The sequence below is a fragment of the Nerophis ophidion genome, unplaced genomic scaffold, assembly GCF_033978795.1.
Source record: "Nerophis ophidion isolate RoL-2023_Sa unplaced genomic scaffold, RoL_Noph_v1.0 HiC_scaffold_32, whole genome shotgun sequence".
NCBI classification, from domain to species: domain Eukaryota; kingdom Metazoa; phylum Chordata; class Actinopteri; order Syngnathiformes; family Syngnathidae; genus Nerophis; species Nerophis ophidion.
In genome coordinates, this window is record NW_026906954.1 from 852,103 (window position 1) to 875,538 (window position 23,436).

At 17.4% G+C, this 23,436-nt stretch overlaps 1 long non-coding RNA gene across 1 annotated transcript in view; it reads left to right on the forward strand.

The window, feature by feature from the left end:
• Positions 1-23,194, forward strand: part of LOC133546567 (uncharacterized) — a 33,357-nt gene extending 10,163 nt beyond the window's left edge. Inside the window, exon 2 of the long non-coding RNA XR_009805238.1 lies at positions 22,751-23,194. This is a non-coding gene — a long non-coding RNA (uncharacterized LOC133546567). The remainder of the gene's footprint in view (positions 1-22,750) is intronic.
• The last annotated feature ends 242 nt before the right edge of the window (positions 23,195-23,436 follow it).

Consider the following 23,436-nt stretch of genomic DNA (forward strand, 5'->3'; position numbering starts at 1 on the left):
TTAAATACATGTTTATTGTATTAATATTAAATACATGTTTAGTGTATAAATATAAGTGTATGAGAAACCAAACTTATGTAGAAAAAAAATAAAAGAAACCAAAAAAAAGGAAAAGGAGAGAGAGAGAGACGGAAAGGACCGGGCATATTAAGAGGGAACGTGCGCCCTCCTGTGGCCTCCTGTCGCAACTGCACACATAAAGAAATTCATTATTTCCAAGTGTGCCTTATTTAGAGGATACATGTTTACTAAATGAATATTAAATATATGATTAGTATATGAATGTTAAATACATGTTTAGTTTATGAATATTAAATACATGTTTAGTTTATTAATATTAAATATATATTCAGTTTATTAAAATTAAATACATGTTTTGTATTAATATTAAATACATGTTTAGTGTATAAATATTAAATACATGTTTAGTGTATTAATATTAAATACATGTTTAGTGTATGAATATTAAATACATGTTTAGTGTATAAATATTGAATACATGTTTAGTGTATTAATATTAAATACATGTTTAGTGTACAAATATTAAATACATGTTTAGTGTATTAATTATAAATACACGTTTAGTGTTTTAATAGTAAATACACGTTTAGTGTAACAATATTAGATACATGTTTAGTGTATTAATATTAAATATATGTATAGTTTATTAAAATTAAATACATGTTTTTGTATTAATATTAAATACATATTAAGTGTAAGAATAATAACTACATGTTTATTGAATGAATATTAAATACATGTTTAGTGTATAAATATTTAATACATGTTTAATGTATGAATATTAAATACATGTTTAATGTATGAATATTAAATACATGTTTAGTGTATGAATATTAAATACATGTTTAATGTATGAATATTAAATACATGCTTAGTGTATGAATATTAAATACATGTTTAGTGTATTAATATTAAATACATGTTTAGTGTATAAATAATAACTAAATGTTTAGTGTATGAATATTAAATTCATGTTTAGTGTATAAATGTTAAATATATGTTTAGTGTATAAATATTAAATATATGTTTAGTTTATTAAAATTAAATACATGTTTTTGTATTAATATTAAATACATGTTTAGTGTATAAATATTAAATACATGTTTAGTGTATTAATATTAAATACATGTTTAGTGTATGAATATTAAATACATGTTTAGTGTATTAATATTAAATACATGTTTAGTGTATGAATATTAAATACAGGTTTAGTTTATTAATATTAAATACATGTTTAGTGTATGAATAATAACTACATGTTTAGTGTATGAATATTAAATACATGTTTAGTGTATGAATATTAAATACATGTTTAGTTTATGAATATTAAATACATGTTTACTGTATTAATATTAAATTTATATTTAGTTTATTAAAATTAAATACATGTTTTTGTATTAATATTAAATACATGTTTAGTGTATAAATATTAGATACATGTTTAGTGTATAAATATTAAATACATGTTTAGTGGATTAATATTAAATATATGTTTAGTGTATGAATAATAACTACATGTTTATTGTATAAATATTAAATACATGTTTAGTGTATTAATATTAAATACATGTTTAGTGTATGAATAATAACTACATGTTTAGTTTATGAATATTAAATACATGTTTAATGTATGAATATTGAATATAAGTTTAGTGTGAAAATATTAAATACATGTTTAGTGTATGAATATTAAATACATGTTTAGTGTATGAATATTAAATACATGTTTAGTGTATGCATATTAAATACATGTTTAGTGTATGAATATTAAATATGTGTTTACTTTATTAAAATTAAATAAATGTTTTTGTATTAATATTAAATACATGTTTAGTGTATAAATATTAAATACAGGTTTAGTGTATTAATATTAAATATGTGTTTACTTTATTAAAATTAAATACATGTTTTTGTATTAATATTAAATACATGTTTAGTGTATAAATATTAAATACATGTTTAGTGTATTAATATTAAATACATGTTTAGTGTATGAATAATAACTACATGTTTAGTCTATTAATATTAAATACATGTTTAGTATATAAATATTAAATACACTTTTAGTGTATAAATATTAAATACACGTTTAGTGTATAAATATTAAATACATGTTTATTTTATTAATATTAAATACATGTTTAGTGTATTAATATTAAAAACATGTTTAGTGTATAAATGTTAAATACATGTTTAGTGTATTAATATTAAATATATGTTTAGTGTATTAAAATTAAATACATGTTTTTGTATTAATATTAAATACATGTTTAGTGTATAAATATTAAATACATGTTTAGTGTATGAATATTAAATACATGTTTAGTGTATGAATATTAAATACATGTTTAGTGTATGAATATTAAATACATGTTTGTGTATAAATATTAAATACATGTTTAGTTTATGAATATTAAATACATGTTTAGTGGATAAATAATAAATAAATATTTAGTGTATTAATATTAAATACATGTTTAGTGTATGAATATTAAATACACATTTAGTGTATGAATATTAAATACATGTTTAGTTTATGAATATTAAATACATGTTTAGTGGATAAATAATAAATAAATATTTAGTGTATTAATATTAAATACATGTTTAGTGTATGAATATTAAATACATGTTTAGTGTATGAATATTAAATACATGTTTAGTGTATTAATATTAAATATGTGTTTACTTTATTAAAATTAAATAAATGTTTTTGTATTTATATTAAATACATGTTTAGTGTATAAATATTAAATACAGGTTTAGTGTATTAATATTAAATACATGTTTAGTGTATGAATAATAACTACAGGTTTAGTGTATAAATATTAAATATATGTTTAGTTTATTAAAAATAAATACATGTTTTTGTATTAATATTAAATACATGTTTAGTGTATAAATATTAAATGCTTGTTTAGTGTATTAATATTAAATACATGTTTAGTGTAAAAATGTTAAATACATGTTTAGTTTATGAATATTAAATACATGTTTAGTGTATTAATATTAAATATATATTTAGTTTATTAAAATTAAATACATGTTTTGTATTCATATTAAATACATGTTTAGTGTATAAATATTAAATACATGTTTAGTGTATTAATATTAAATACATGTTTAGTGTATGAATATTAAATACATGTTTAGTGTTTAAATATTAAATACATGTTTAGTGTATTAATATTAAATACATGTTTAGTGTATTAATATTAAATACACGTTTAGTGTATAAATAGTAAATACACGTTTAGTGTAACAATATTAAATACATGCTTAGTGTATTAATATTAAATATATGTTTAGTTTATTAAAATCAAATATGTGTTTAGTTTATTAAAATTGAATACATGTTTTTGTATTAATATTACATACATGTTTAGTGTATTAATATTAAATATATGTTTAGTTTATTAAAATTAAATACATGTTTTTGTATTAATATTAAATACATGTTTAGTGTATTAATATTAAATACACTTTTAGTGTATAAATAGTAAATACACGTTTAGTGTAACAATATTAAATACATGTTTAGTGTATTAATATTAAATATATGTTTAGTTTATTAAAATTAAATACATGTTTTTGTATTAATATTAAATACATATTAAGTGTAAGAATAATAACTACATGTTTATTGAATGAATATTAAATACATGTTTAGTGTATGAATATTTAATACATGTTTCGTGTATTAATATTAAATATGTGTTTAGTTTATTAAAATTAAATACATGTTTTTGTATTAATATTAAATACATGTTTAGTGTATTAATATTAAATATATTTTTAGTTTATTAAAATTAAATACATGTTTTTGTATTAATATTAAATACATGCTTAGTGTATTAATATTAAATACATGTTTAGTGTAATAATATTAAATACATGTTAAGTGTATAAATGTTAAATACATGTTTAGTGTATGAATATTAAATATATGTTTAGTTTATTAAAATTAAATATGTGTTTTTGTATTAATATTAAATACATGTTTAGTGTATAAATATTAAATACATGTTTAGTGTATTAATATTAAATACATGTTTAGTTTATGAATATTAAATACATGTTTAGTGTATGAATATTCAATACATATTTAGTGTATGAATATTCAATACATATTTAGTGTATAAATGTTAAATATATGTTTAGTGTATAAATATTAAATATATGTTTAGTTTATTAAAATTAAATACATGTTTAGTGTATTAATATTAAATATATGTTTAGTTTATTAAACTTAAATACAGGTTTTTGTATTAATATTAAATACATGTTTAGTGTATGAATATTAAATACAAGTTTAGTGTATGAATATTAAATACATTTTTAGTTTATGAATATTAAATACATGTTTAGTGGATATATAATAAATACATATTTAGTGTATTAATATTAAATACATGTTTTGTGTATAAATATTAAATACATGTTTAGTGTATTAATATTAAATACATGTTTAGTGTATGAATATTAAATACAGGCTTAGTGTATTAATATTAAATACATGTTTAGTGTATGAATAATAACTACATGTTTAGTGTATGAATATTAAATACACATTTAGTGTATAAATATTAAATACATGTTTAGTTTATGAATATTAAATACATGTTTACTGTATTAATATTAAATTTATATTTAGTTTATTAAAATTAAATACATGTTTTTGTATTAATATTAAATACATGTTTAGTGTATAAATATTAAATACATGTTTAGTGTATAAATATTAAATACATGTTTAGTGTATGAATAATAACTACATGTTTATTGTATAAATATTAAATACATGTTTAGTGTATTAATATTAAATACATGTTTAGTGTATGAATAATAACTACATGTTTAGTTTATGAATATTAAATACATGTTTAATGTATGAATATTGAATATAAGTTTAGTGTGAAAATATTAAATACATGTTTAGTGTATGAATATTAAATATTTGTTTACTTTATTAAAATTAAATAAATGTTTTTGTATTAATATTAAATACATGTTTAGTGTATAAATATTAAATACAGGTTTAGTGTATTAATATTAAATATGTGTTTACTTTATTAAAATTAAATACATGTTTTTGTATTAATATTAAATACATGTTTAGTGTATAAATATTAAATACATGTTTAGTGTATTAATATTAAATACATGTTTAGTGTATGAATAATAACTACATGTTTAGTCTATTAATATTAAATACATGTTTAGTATATAAATATTAAATACACTTTTAGTGTGTAAATATTAAATACACGTTTAGTGTATAAATATTAAATACATGTTTAGTGTATTAATATTAAATACATGTTTAGTGTATTAATATTAAATGTTTAGTTTATTAAAATAAAATACATGTTTTTGTATTAAAATTAAATACATGTTTTTGTATTAATATTAAATACATGTTTAGTGTATTAATATTAAAAACATGTTTAGTGTATAAATGTTAAATACATGTTTAGTGTATTAATATTAAATATATGTTTAGTGTATTAAAATTAAATACATGTTTTTGTATTAATATTAAATACATGTTTAGTGTATAAATATTAAATACATGTTTAGTGTATGAATATTAAATACATGTTTAGTGTATGAATATTAAATACATGTTTGTGTATAAATATTAAATACGTGTTTAGTGTATTAATATTAAATATATGTTTAGTTTATTAAACTTAAATACATGTTTTTGTATTAATATTAAATACATGTTTAGTGTATGAATATTAAATACATGTTTAGTGTATGCATATTAAATACATGTTTAGTGTATGAATATTAAATATGTGTTTACTTTATTAAAATTAAATAAATGTTTTTGTATTAATATTAAATACATGTTTAGTGTAGAAATATTAAATACAGGTTTAGTTTATTAATATTAAATATGTGTTTACTTTATTAAAATTAAATACATGTTTTTGTATTAATATTAAATACATGTTTAGTGTATAAATATTAAATACAGGTTTAGTGTATTAATATTAAATACATGTTTAGTGTATGAATAATAACTACATGTTTAGTCTATTAATATTAAATACATGTTTAGTATATAAATATTAAATACACTTTTAGTGTGTAAATATTAAATACACGTTTAGTGTATAAATATTAAATACATGTTTAGTGTATTAATATTAAATACATGTTTAGTGTATTAATATTAAATGTTTAGTTTATTAAAATTAAATACATGTTTTTGTATTAATATTAAATACATGTTTAGTGTATTAATATTAAAAACATGTTTAGTGTATAAATGTTAAATACATGTTTAGTGTATTAATATTAAATATATGTTTAGTGTATTAAAATTAAATACATGTTTTTGTATTAATATTAAATACATGTTTAGTGTATAAATATTAAATACATGTTTAGTGTATAAATATTAAATACATGTTTAGTGTATAAATATTAAATACATGTTTAGTGTATAAATATTAAATACAGGTTTAGTGTATTAATATTAAATACATGTTTAGTGTATGAATAATAACTACAGGTTTAGTGTATAAATATTAAATATATGTTTAGTTTATTAAAATTAAATACATGTTTTTGTATTAATATTAAATACATGTTTAGTGTATAAATATTAAATGCTTGTTTAGTGTTTTAATATTAAATACATGTTTAGTGTAAAAATGTTAAATACATGTTTAGTTTATGAATATTAAATACATGTTTAGTGTATTAATATTAAATATATATTTAGTTTATTAAAATTAAATACATGTTTTGTATTAATATTAAATACATGTTTAGTGTATAAATATTAAATACATGTTTAGTGTATTAATATTAAATACATGTTTAGTGTATGAATATTAAATACATGTTTAGTGTTTAAATATTAAATACATGTTTAGTGTATTAATATTAAATACATGTTTAGTGTATTAATATTAAATACACTTTTAGTGTATAAATAGTAAATACACGTTTAGTGTAACAATATTAAATACATGCTTAGTGTATTAATATTAAATATATGTTTGGTTTATTAAAATTAAATATGTGTTTAGTTTATTAAAATTGAATGCATGTTTTTGTATTAATATTACATACATGTTTAGTGTATTAATATTAAATATATGTTTAGTTTATTAAAATTAAATACATGTTTTTGTATTAATATTAAATACATGTTTAGTGTATTAATATTAAATACACTTTTAGTGTATAAATAGTAAATACACGTTTAGTGTAACAATATTAAATACATGTTTAGTGTATTAATATTAAATATATGTTTAGTTTATTAAAATTAAATACATGTTTTTGTATTAATATTAAATACATGTTTAGTGTATTAATATTAAATACACTTTTAGTGTATAAATAGTAAATACACGTTTAGTGTAACAATATTAAATACATGTTTAGTGTATTAATATTAAATATATGTTTAGTTTATTAAAATTAAATACATGTTTTTGTATTAATATTAAATACATATTAAGTGTAAGAATAATAACTACATGTTAATTGAATGAATATTAAATACATGTTTAGTGTATGAATATTTAATACATGTTTAGTGTATTAATATTAAATATGTGTTTAGTTTATTAAAATTAAATACATGTTTTTGTATTAATATTAAATACATGTTTAGTGTATTAATATTAAATATATGTTTAGTTTATTAAAATTAAATACATGTTTTTGTATTAATATTAAATACATGCTTAGTGTATTAATATTAAATACATGTTTAGTGTAATAATATTAAATACATGTTAAGTGTATAAATGTTAAATACATGTTTAGTGTATGAATATTAAATATATGTTTAGTTTATTAAAATTAAATATGTGTTTTTGTATTAATATTAAATACATGTTTAGTGTATAAATATTAAATACATGTTTAGTGTATTAATATTAAATACATGTTTAGTTTATGAATATTAAATACATGTTTAGTGTATGAATATTCAATACATATTTAGTGTATGAATATTCAATACATATTTAGTGTATAAATGTTAAATATATGTTTAGTGTATAAATATTAAATATATGTTTAGTTTATTAAAATTAAATACATGTTTAGTGTATTAATATTAAATATATGTTTAGTTTATTAAACTTAAATACAGGTTTTTGTATTAATATTAAATACATGTTTAGTGTATGAATATTAAATACAAGTTTAGTGTATGAATATTAAATACATTTTTAGTTTATGAATATTAAATACATGTTTAGTGGATATATAATAAATACATATTTAGTGTATTAATATTAAATACATGTTTTGTGTATAAATATTAAATACATGTTTAGTGTATTAATATTAAATACATGTTTAGTGTATGAATATTAAATACAGGTTTGGTGTATTAATATTAAATACATGTTTAGTGTATGAATAATAACTACATGTTTAGTGTATGAATATTAAATACACGTTTAGTGTATGAATATTAAATACATGTTTAGTTTATGAATATTAAATACATGTTTACTGTATTAATATTAAATTTATATTTAGTTTATTAAAATTAAATACATGTTTTTGTATTAATATTAAATACATGTTTAGTGTATAAATATTAAATACATGTTTAGTGTATAAATATTAAATACATGTTTAGTGTATTAATATTAAATACATGTTTAGTGTATGAATAATAACTACATGTTTATTGTATAAATATTAAATACATGTTTAGTGTATTAATATTAAATACATGTTTAGTGTATGAATAATAACTACATGTTTAGTTTATGAATATTAAATACATGTTTAATGTATGAATATTGAATATAAGTTTAGTGTGAAAATATTAAATACATGTTTAGTGTATGAATATTAAATATGTGTTTACTTTATTAAAATTAAATAAATGTTTTTGTATTAATATTAAATACATGTTTAGTGTATAAATATTAAATACAGGTTTAGTGTATTAATATTAAATATGTGTTTACTTTATTAAAATTAAATACATGTTTTTGTATTAATATTAAATACATGTTTAGTGTATAAATATTAAATACATGTTTAGTGTATTAATATTAAATACATGTTTAGTGTATGAATAATAACTACATGTTTAGTCTATTAATATTAAATACATGTTTAGTATATAAATATTAAATACACTTTTAGTGTGTAAATATTAAATACACATTTAGTGTATAAATATTAAATACATGTTTAGTGTATTAATATTAAATACATGTTTAGTGTATTAATATTAAATGTTTAGTTTATTAAAATTAAATACATGTTTTTGTATTAAAATTAAATACATGTTTTTGTATTAATATTAAATACATGTTTAGTGTATTAATATTAAAAACATGTTTAGTGTATAAATGTTAAATACATGTTTAGTGTATTAATATTAAATATATGTTTAGTGTATTAAAATTAAATACATGTTTTTGTATTAATATTAAATACATGTTTAGTGAATAAATATTAAATACATGTTTAGTGTATGAATATTAAATACATGTTTAGTGTATGAATATTAAATACATGTTTAGTGTATGAATATTAAATACATGTTTGTGTATAAATATTAAATACATGTTTAGTGTATTAATATTAAATATATGTTTAGTTTATTAAACTTAAATACATGTTTTTGTATTAATATTAAATACATGTTTAGTGTATGAATATTAAATACATGTTTAGTGTATGCATATTAAATACATGTTTGGTGTATGAATATTAAATATGTGTTTACTTTATTAAAATTAAATAAATGTTTTTGTATTAATATTAAATACATGTTTAGTGTAGAAATATTAAATACAGGTTTAGTGTATTAATATTAAATATGTGTTTACTTTATTAAAATTAAATACATGTTTTTGTATTAATATTAAATACATGTTTAGTGTATAAATATTAAATACATGTTTAGTGTATTAATATTAAATACATGTTTAGTGTATTAATATTAAATACATGTTTAGTGTATGAATAATAACTACATGTTTAGTCTATTAATATTAAATACATGTTTAGTATATAAAAATAAATACACTTTTAGTGTGTAAATATTAAATACACGTTTAGTGTATAAATATTAAATACATGTTTAGTGTATTAATATTAAATACATGTTTAGTGTATTAATATTAAATGTTTAGTTTATTAAAATTAAATACATGTTTTTGTATTAATATTAAATACATGTTTAGTGTATTAATATTAAAAACATGTTTAGTGTATAAATGTTAAATACATGTTTAGTGTATTAATATTAAATATATGTTTAGTGTATTAAAATTAAATACATGTTTTTGTATTAATATTAAATACATCTTTAGTGTATAAATATTAAATACATGTTTAGTGTATAAATATTAAATACATGTTTAGTGTATAAATATTAAATACATGTTTAGTGTATAAATATTAAATACAGGTTTAGTGTATTAATATTAAATACATGTTTAGTGTATGAATAATAACTACAGGTTTAGTGTATAAATATTAAATACATGTTTAGTTTATTAAAATTAAATACATGTTTTTGTATTAATATTAAATACATGTTTAGTGTATAAATATTAAATACATGTTTAGTGTATAAATATTAAATACAGGTTTAGTGTATTAATATTAAATACATGTTTAGTGTATGAATAATAACTACAGGTTTAGTGTATTAATATTAAATACATGTTTAGTTTATTAAAATTAAATACATGTTTAGTGTATTAATATTAAATATATGTTTAGTTTATTAAACTTAAATACAGGTTTTTGTATTAATATTAAATACATGTTTAGTGTATGAATATTAAATACAAGTTTAGTGAATGAATATTAAATAAATTTTTAGTTTATGAATATTAAATACATGTTTAGTGGATATATAATAAATACATATTTAGTGTATTAATATTAAATACATGTTTTGTGTATAAATATTAAATACATGTTTAGTGTATTAATATTAAATACATGTTTAGTGTATGAATATTAAATACAGGTTTGGTGTATTAATATTAAATACATGTTTAGTGTATGAATAATAACTACATGTTTAGTGTATGAATATTAAATACACGTTTAGTGTATGAATATTAAATACATGTTTAGTTTATGAATATTAAATACATGTTTACTGTATTAATATTAAATTTATATTTAGTTTATTAAAATTAAATACATGTTTTTGTATTAATATTAAATACATGTTTAGTGTATAAATATTAAATACATGTTTAGTGTATAAATATTAAATACATGTTTAGTGTATTATATTAAATACATGTTTAGTGTATGAATAATAACTACATGTTTATTGTATAAATATTAAATACATGTTTAGTGTATTAATATTAAATACATGTTTAGTGTATGAATAATAACTACATGTTTAGTTTATGAATATTAAATACATGTTTAATGTATGAATATTGAATATAAGTTTAGTGTGAAAATATTAAATACATGTTTAGTGTATGAATATTAAATATGTGTTTACTTTATTAAAATTAAATAAATGTTTTTGTATTAATATTAAATACATGTTTAGTGTATAAATATTAAATACAGGTTTAGTGTATTAATATTAAATATGTGTTTACTTTATTAAAATTAAATACATGTTTTTGTATTAATATTAAATACATGTTTAGTGTATAAATATTAAATACATGTTTAGTGTATTAATATTAAATACATGTTTAGTGTATGAATAATAACTACATGTTTAGTCTATTAATATTAAATACATGTTTAGTATATAAATATTAAATACACTTTTAGTGTGTAAATATTAAATACACATTTAGTGTATAAATATTAAATACATGTTTAGTGTATTAATATTAAATACATGTTTAGTGTATTAATATTAAATGTTTAGTTTATTAAAATTAAATACATGTTTTTGTATTAAAATTAAATACATGTTTTTGTATTAATATTAAATACATGTTTAGTGTATTAATATTAAAAACATGTTTAGTGTATAAATGTTAAATACATGTTTAGTGTATTAATATTAAATATATGTTTAGTGTATTAAAATTAAATACATGTTTTTGTATTAATATTAAATACATGTTTAGTGAATAAATATTAAATACATGTTTAGTGTATGAATATTAAATACATGTTTAGTGTATGAATATTAAATACATGTTTAGTGTATGAATATTAAATACATGTTTGTGTATAAATATTAAATACATGTTTAGTGTATTAATATTAAATATATGTTTAGTTTATTAAACTTAAATACATGTTTTTGTATTAATATTAAATACATGTTTAGTGTATGAATATTAAATACATGTTTAGTGTATGCATATTAAATACATGTTTGGTGTATGAATATTAAATATGTGTTTACTTTATTAAAATTAAATAAATGTTTTTGTATTAATATTAAATACATGTTTAGTGTAGAAATATTAAATACAGGTTTAGTGTATTAATATTAAATATGTGTTTACTTTATTAAAATTAAATACATGTTTTTGTATTAATATTAAATACATGTTTAGTGTATAAATATTAAATACATGTTTAGTGTATTAATATTAAATACATGTTTAGTGTATTAATATTAAATACATGTTTAGTGTATGAATAATAACTACATGTTTAGTCTATTAATATTAAATACATGTTTAGTATATAAATATTAAATACACTTTTAGTGTGTAAATATTAAATACACGTTTAGTGTATAAATATTAAATACATGTTTAGTGTATTAATATTAAATACATGTTTAGTGTATTAATATTAAATGTTTAGTTTATTAAAATTAAATACATGTTTTTGTATTAATATTAAATACATGTTTAGTGTATTAATATTAAAAACATGTTTAGTGTATAAATGTTAAATACATGTTTAGTGTATTAATATTAAATATATGTTTAGTGTATTAAAATTAAATACATGTTTTTGTATTAATATTAAATACATCTTTAGTGTATAAATATTAAATACATGTTTAGTGTATAAATATTAAATACATGTTTAGTGTATAAATATTAAATACATGTTTAGTGTATAAATATTAAATACATGTTTAGTGTATAAATATTAAATACAGGTTTAGTGTATTAATATTAAATACATGTTTAGTGTATGAATAATAACTACAGGTTTAGTGTATAAATATTAAATACATGTTTAGTTTATTAAAATTAAATACATGTTTTTGTATTAATATTAAATACATGTTTAGTGTATAAATATTAAATGCTTGTTTAGTGTATTAATATTAAATACATGTTTAGTGTAAAAATGTTAAATACATGTTTAGTTTATGAATATTAAATACATGTTTAGTGTATTAATATTAAATATATATTTAGTTTATTAAAATTAAATACATGTTTTGTATTAATATTAAATACATGTTTAGTGTATAAATATTAAATACATGTTTAGTGTATTAATATTAAATACACTTTTAGTGTATAAATAGTAAATACACGTTTAGTGTAACAATATTAAATACATGCTTAGTGTATTAATATTAAATATATGTTTAGTTTATTAAAATTAAATATGTGTTTAGTTTATTAAAATTGAATACATGTTTTTGTATTAATATTACATACATGTTTAGTGTATTAATATTAAATATATGTTTAGTTTATTAAAATTAAATACATGTTTTTGTATTAATATTAAATACATGTTTAGTGTATTAATATTAAATACACTTTTAGTGTATAAATAGTAAATACACGTTTAGTGTAACAATATTAAATACATGTTTAGTGTATTAATATTAAATATATGTTTAGTTTATTAAAATTAAATACATGTTTTTGTATTAATATTAAATACATATTAAGTGTAAGAATAATAACTACATGTTAATTGAATGAATATTAAATACATGTTTAGTGTATGAATATTTAATACATGTTTAGTGTATTAATATTAAATATGTGTTTAGTTTATTAAAATTAAATACATGTTTTTGTATTAATATTAAATACATGTTTAGTGTATTAATATTAAATATATGTTTAGTTTATTAAAATTAAATACATGTTTTTGTATTGATATTAAATACATGCTTAGTGTATTAATATTAAATACATGTTTAGTGTAATAATATTAAATACATGTTTAGTGTATAAATGTTAAATACATGTTTAGTGTATGAATATTAAATATATGTTTAGTTTATTAAAATTAAATATGTGTTTTTGTATTAATATTAAATACATGTTTAGTGTATAAATATTGAATACATGTTTAGTGTATTAATATTAAATACATGTTTAGTGTATGAATATTAAATACATGTTTAGTGTATGAATATTAAATACATGTTTAGTGTGTGCATATTAAATACATGTTTAGTGTATGAATATTCAATACATATTTAGTGTATAAATGTTAAATATATGTTTAGTGTATAAATATTAAATATATGTTTAGTTTATTAAAATTAAATACATGTTTAGTGTATTAATATTAAATATATGTTTAGTTTATTAAACTTAAATACAGGTTTTTGTATTAATATTAAATACATGTTTAGTGTATGAATATTAAATACATGTTTAGTGGATATATAATAAATACATATTTAGTGTATTAATATTAAATACATGTTTTGTGTATAAATATTAAATACATGTTTAGTGTATTAATATTAAATACATGTTTAGTGTATGAATATTAAATACAGGTTTAGTGTATTAATATTAAATACATGTTTAGTGTATGAGTAATAATAACTACATGTTTAATGTATAAATATTAAATACATGTTTAGTTTATGAATATTAAATACATGTTTACTGTATTAATATTAAATTTATATTTAGTTTATTAAAATTAAATATATGTTTTTGTATTAATATTAAATACATGTTTAGTGTATAAATATTAAATATATGTTTAGTGTATAAATATTAAATACATGTTTAGTGTATTAATATTAAATACATGTTTAGTGTATGAATATTAAATACATGTTGAGTGTATAAATATTAAATACATGTTTAGTTTATGAATATTAAATACATGTTTACTGTATTAATATTAAATTTATATTTAGTTTATTAAAATTAAATATATGTTTTTGTATTAATATTAAATACATGTTTAGTGTATAAATATTAAATATATGTTTAGTGTATAAATATTAAATACATGTTTAGTGTATAAATAATAACTACATGTTTATTGTATAAATATTAAATACATGTTTAGTGTATTAATATTAAATACATGTTTAGTGTATGAATAATAACTACATGTTTAGTTTATGAATATTAAATACATGTTTAATGTATGAATATTGAATATAAGTTTAGTGTGAAAATACTAAATACATGTTCAGTGTATGAATATTAAATACATGTTTAGTGTATGAATATTAAATAGATGTTTAGTGTATGCATATTAAAAACATGTTTAGTGTATGAATATTAAATATGTGTTTACTTTATTAAAATTAAATAAATGTTTTTGTATTAATATTAAATACATGTTTAGTGTATAAATATTAAATACAGGTTTAGTGTATTAATATTAAATATGTGTTTACTTTATTAAAATTAAATACATGTTTTTGTATAAATATTAAATACATGTTTAGTGTATAAATATTAAATACATGTTTAGTGTATTAATATTAAATACATGTTTAGTGAATGAATAATAACTACATGTATTAAATTTTAATAAACTAAATATATATTTAATATTAATACACTAAACATGTATTTAATATTCATAAACTAAACATGTATTTAACATTTATACACTTAACATGTATTTAATATTCATACACTAAACATGTATTTAATTTTTAATAAACTAAACATATATTTAATATTAATACACGAAACATGTATTTAATATTTATACACTAAACATGTATTTAATATTCATACATTAAACATGTAGTTATTATTCATAAACTAAACATGTATTAAACATTAATACAGTAAACATGTATTTAATATTAATACACTAAACATGTATTTAATATTAATACAAAAACATGTATTTAATTTTAATAAACTAAACATATATTTAATATTATAACACTAAACATGTATTTAATATTTATACACTGAACATGTATTTAATATTCATACACTAAACATTTAGTTATTATTTTTACACTAAACATGTATTTAATATTAATACACTAAACATGTATTTAATATTCATACACTAAACATTTAGTTATTATTTTTACACTAAACATGTATTTAATATTTATACACTAAACATGTATTTAATATTTATACACTAAACATGTATTTAATATTAATACAAAAACATTTATTTAATGTTAATAAAAAAACATGTACTTAATTTTGATAAACTAAACACATATTTAATATTAATACACTAAACATGTATTTAACATTCATACACTAAACATGTATTAAATATTCATACACTAAACATGTATTTAATATTAATACACTGAACATGTATTTAATAATCATATACTAAACGTATATGTAATCATATACTAATCATATATTTAATATTCATTTAGTAAACATGTATTTATTATCCTCTAAATAAGGCACACTTGGAAATAATGAATTTCTTTATGCGTGCAGTTGCGGCAGAAGTCCACAGGAGGGCGCACGTTCCCTCTTAATAAGTCCGGTCCTCTCCGTCTCTCTCTCTCTCTTTTTCCTTTTTTTTTGTTTCTTTTATTTTTTTTACATAAGTTTGGTTTCTCATACACTTATATTTATACACTAAACATGTCTTTAATATTAGTACAAAAACATGTATTCAATTTTAATAAACTAAACACTTATTTAATATTAATACACTAAACATGTATTTAATATTTATACAGTAAACATGTTTTGAATATTCATACACTAAACATGTATTTAATATTCGTACACTAAACATGTATTTAATATTCAGACACTAAACATGTGTTTAATATTAATACACTAAACATGTATTTAATATTTATACACTAAACATGTATTTAATATTAATACAAAAACATGTATTTAATTTTAATAAACTAAACATATATTTAATATTATTACACTAAACATGTAATTAATATTTATACACTGAACATGTATTTAATATTCATACACTAAACATTTAGTTATTATTTATACACTAAACATGTATTTAATATTAATACACTAAACATGAATTTAATATTCATACATTAAACATGTATTTAATATTTTTGTACACTAAACATGTATTTAATATTCGTACACGAAACATGTATTTAATATTTATACACTAAAAATGTATTTAATATTCATACATTAAACATGTATTTAATATTCATACACTAAACATGTATTTAATATTTATACACCAAACATGTATTTAATATTCATACACTAAACATGTATTTAATATTAATACACTAAACATGTAGTTATTATTTATACACTAAACATGTATTTAATATTAATACAGTAAACATGTATTTAATATTAATACACTAAACATCTATTTAATATTAATACAAAAACATGTATTTAATTTTAATAAAATAAATATATATTTAATATTAATACACTAAACATGTATTTAATATTCATAAACTAAACATGTATTTAACATTTATACACTAAACATGTATTTAATATTCATACACTAAACATGTATTTAATTTTTAATAAACTAAACATATATTTAATATTAATACACTAAACATGTATTTAATATTTATACACTAAACATGTAATTATTATTCATACACTAAACATGTAGTTATTATTCGTACACTAAACATGTATTTAATATTAATACAGTAAACATGTATTAAATATTTATACACTAAACATGTATTTAATATTCATTCAATAAACATGTAGTTATTATTCTTACACTTAATATGTATTTAATATTCATACAAAAACATGTATTTAATTTTAATAAACTAAACATATATTTAATATTAATACACTAAACATGTATTTAATATTCATACACTAAAGGTGTATTTAATATTCATACACTAAACATGTGTTTAATATTAATACACTAAACATGTATTTAATATTAATACAAAAACATGTATTTAATTCTAATAAACTATATATATTTAATATTGATACACTAAACATGTATTTAATATTCATAAACTAAATATATATTTAATATTAATATACTAAACATGTATTTAATATTCATACACTAAACGTGTATTTAATATTAATACAAAAACATGTATTTAATTGTAATAAACTAAATATATATTTAATATTAATACACTAAACATGTATTTAATATTTATACACTAAATATGTATTTAATATTCATACACTAAACATGTATTTAATATTAATACACTGAACATGTATTTAATAATCATATACTAAACGTATATGTAATCATATACTAATCATATATTTAATATTCATTTAGTAAACATGTATTTATTATCCTCTAAATAAGGCACACTTGGAAATAATGAATTTCTTTATGTGTGCAGTTGCGGTAGAAGTCCACAGGAGGGCGCACGTTCCCTCTTAATAAGTCCGGTCCTCTCCGTCTCTCTATCTCTCTCTTTTTCCTTTTTTTTTGTTTCTTTTTTTTTTTTTTACATAAGTTTGGTTTCTCATACACTTATATTTATACACTAAATATATATTTAATATTAAGACACTAAACACGTATTTCATATTAATACACTAAACATGTATTTAATATTTTTACACTAAACATGTATTTAATATTCATACACTAAACATGTATTTAATATTCATACACTAAACATGTATTTAATATTAATACAAAAACATGTATTTAATTGTAATAAAGTAAATATATATTTAATATTAATAAACTAAACATGTATTTAATATTCATAAACTAAACATGTATTTAACATTAATACACTAAACATGTATTTAATATTCATACACTAAACATGTAGTTATTATTTATACACTAAACATATATTTAATATTAATACACTAAACATGTATTTAATATTCATACACTAAACATGTATTTAATATTAATACAAAAACATGTATTTAATTTTAATAAACTAAACATATATTTAATATTATTACACTAAACATGTATTTAATATTCATACACTGAACATGTATTTAATATTCATACACTAAACATTTAGTTATTATTTATACACTAAACATTAATTTAATATTAATACACTAAACATGTATTTAATATTAATACACTAAACATGAATTTAATATTCATACATTAAACATGTATTTAATATTTATACACTAAACATGTATTTAATATTCGTACACTAAACATGTATTTAATATTTATACACTAAACATGTATTTAATATTTATACAAAAACATGTATTTAATTTTAATAAACTAAACATATATTTAATATTAATACACTAAACATGTATTTAATATTTATACACTAAACATGTGTTTAATATTCATACACTAAACATGTAGTTATTATTTATACACTAAACATGTATTTAATATTAATACACTAAACATGTATTTAATATTAATACACTAAACATGTATTTAATAATTTTTACACTAAACATGTATTCAATATTCATACACTAAACATGTATTTAATATTCATACACTAAACATGTATTTAATATTAATACAAAAACATGTATTTAATTGTAATAAACTAAATATATATTAAATATTAATAAACTAAACATGTATTTAATATTCATAAACTAAACATGTATTTAACATTAATACACTAAACATGTATTTAATATTCATACACTAAACATGTATTTAATATTTTTACACTAAACATGTATTTAATATTCATACACTAAACATGTATTTAATATTCATAAACTAAATATATACTTAATATTAATACACTAAACATGTATTTAATATTAATACACTAAACATGTATTTAATATTCATACACTAAACATGTATTTAATATTAATACAAAAACATGTATTTAATTGTAATAAACTAAATATATATTTAATATTAATACACTAAACATGTATTTGATATTCATAAACTAAACATGTATTTAACATTTATACACTAAACATGTATTTAATATTCATACACTAAACATGTAGTTATTATTTATACACTAAACATGTATTTAATTTTAATAAACTAAACACATATTTAATATTATTACACTAAACGTGTATTTAATATTTATACACTAAACATGTATTTAATATTAATACACTAAACATGTATTTAATTTTTATACACTAATCATGTATTTAATATTAATACACTAATCATGTATTTAATATTTATACACTAAATATGTATTTAATATTCATACACTTAACATGTATTTATTATTTGTACACTAAATATGTATTTAATATTCATACATTAAAAATGCATTTAATATTCATTAACTAAACATGTATTTAATATTCATACATTAAACGTGTATTTAATATTTATACACTAAACGTGTATTTAATATTCATACATTAAACATCCATATATATATATATATATGTATTTAATATTCATACACTAAACATGTATTTAATATTTATACACTAAACTTATATTTAATATTCAATCACTAAACATGTATTTAATATTTATACACTAAACATGTATTTAATATTTATACACTAAATATGTATTTAATATTCATACACTAAACATGTATTTAATATTAATACACTGAACATGTATTTAATAATCATATACTAAACGTATATGTAATCATATACTAATCATATATTTAATATTCATACAGTAAACATGTATTTATTATCCTCTAAATAAGGCACACTTGGAAATAATGAATTTCTTTATGTGTGCAGTTGCGGCAGAAGTCCACAGGAGGGCGCACGTTCTCTCTTAATAAGTCCGGTCCTCTCCGTCTCTCTCTCTCTCTTTTTCCTTTTTTTTGTTTCTTTTATTTTTTTTACATAAGTTTGGTTTCTCATACACTTATATTTATACACTAAACATGTATTTAATATTAATACACTAAACATGTATTTAATATTTATACACTAAACATGTATTTAATATTAATACAAAAACACGTATTTAATTTTAATAAACTAAACATGTATTTAATATTAATTCACTAAACATGTATTTAATATTTATACACTAAACATGTATTTAATATTAATACAAAAACACGTATTTAATTTTAATAAACTAAACATATATTTAATATTCATACACTAAACATGTATTTAACATTTATACACTAAACATGTATTTAATATTAATACACTAAACATGTATTTAATATTAATACACTAAACATGTATTTAATATTAATACAAAAACATGTATTTAATTTTAATAAACTAAACATATATTTAATATTAATACACTAAATATGTATTTAATATTAATACAAAAACATGTATTTAATTGTAATAAACTAAACACATATTTAATATTAATACACTAAACATGTATTAAATATTCATACACTAAACATGTATTTAATATTCATTCAATAAACATGTAGTTACTATTCTTACACTTAATATGTATTTAATATTAATACAAACACATGTATTTAATTTTAATAAACTAAACATATATTTAATATTAATACAGTAAACATGTATTTAATATTGTTACACTAAACGTGTATTTACTATTTATACACTAAAAGTGTATTTAATATTAATACACTAAACATGTATTTAATATTAATACACTAAACATGTATTTAATATTTATACACTAAACATGTATTTAATATTAATACAAAACATGTATTTAATTTTAATAAACTAAATATATATTTAATATTAATACACTAAACATGTATTTAATATTCATAAACTAAACATATATTTAACATTCATACACTAAACATGTATTTAATATTCATACACTAAACCTGTAGTTATTATTCATACACTAAACATGTATTTAATATTAATACACTAAACCTGTATTTAATATTTATACACTAAACATGTATTTAATATTAATACAAAAACATTTATTTAATTTTAATAAAGTAAACACATATTTAATATTAATACACTAAACATGTATTTAATATTCATACACTAAACATGTATTTAATATTTATACACTAAACATGTATTTAATATTAATACACTAAATATGTATTTAATATTAATACACTAAATATGTATTTACTATTCATCCACTAAACCTGTATTTAATATTTATACACTAAACATGTATTTAATATTAATACAAAACATGTATTTAAGTTTAATAAACTAAACATATATTTAATATGAATACACTAAACATGTATTTAATATTCATACACTAAACATGTATTTAATATTCATACACTAAACATGTATTTAATATTTATACACTAAACATGTATTTAATATTTATACACTAAATATGTATTTAATATTCATACACTAAACATGTATTTAATATTAATACACTGAACATGTATTTAATAATCATATACTAAACGTATATGTAATCATATACTAATCATATATTTAATATTCATTTAGTAAACATGTATTTATTATCCTCTAAATAAGGCACACTTGGAAATAATGAATTTCTTTATGTGTGCAGTTGCGGCAGAAGTCCACAGGAGGGCGCACGTTCCCTCTTAATATGTCCGGTCCTCTCCGTCTCTCTCTCTCTCTTTTTCCTTTTTTTTGTTTCTTTTATTTTTTTTTTTTACATAAGTTTGGTTTCTCATACACTTATATTTATACACTAAATATGTATTTAATATTAATACACTAAACATGTATTTAATATTTATACACTAAACATGTATTTAATATTAATACAAAAACATGTATTTTCCCAGATCAGGACATTCACTCCTGCTGCAGCTGCCAGAGGGAGTTCTCCGCCTCTCGCCTCTCCATCCACCACTGCCGCGCCTGCGGTCAAGGCGTGTGCGAGGACTGCTCGCAGGAGCGGCGCACAGTGCCCTCCAGGGGGTGGAATCACCCCGTGAGGGTGTGCAGCGTTTGCAGCCAGAAGACTGGAGAACTCTAACAGGAGCATAAAAAGAGGACATTTTGGTGGCATTTCCATTTTGTACTTGCAGTCGATCAGTTGATGACTAAAGGCTACGTTCACACTGCAGGGTAAACTCTTAATTCGGATGTTTTGTTAAATCCCATCTTTTTATGTAGTCATAAAGTGTTTTGTAATGTCAACAAAATGTGTCCCTGAAGTGACACACATGTAATGACATCACACACAACGCAGTGTGTTCACTGAAGTAAACTTGGCTCCAATTCCAGTACGTTTCACTCTTGGCACATTTGTGGCAATTTCAAGGATTTTCTGCAAATTTTTTTTAACCAAATTATGTTTTGCATGAGATTAATTTTGCCTCTTGCATAGTGATTTAGGGCTATATAAGTAAACATTGATTGATTGATTGATATTTAATTTTAATACACTAAACATATATTTAATATTAATACACTAAACATGTATTTAACATTCATACACTAAACATGTATTCAACATTCATACACT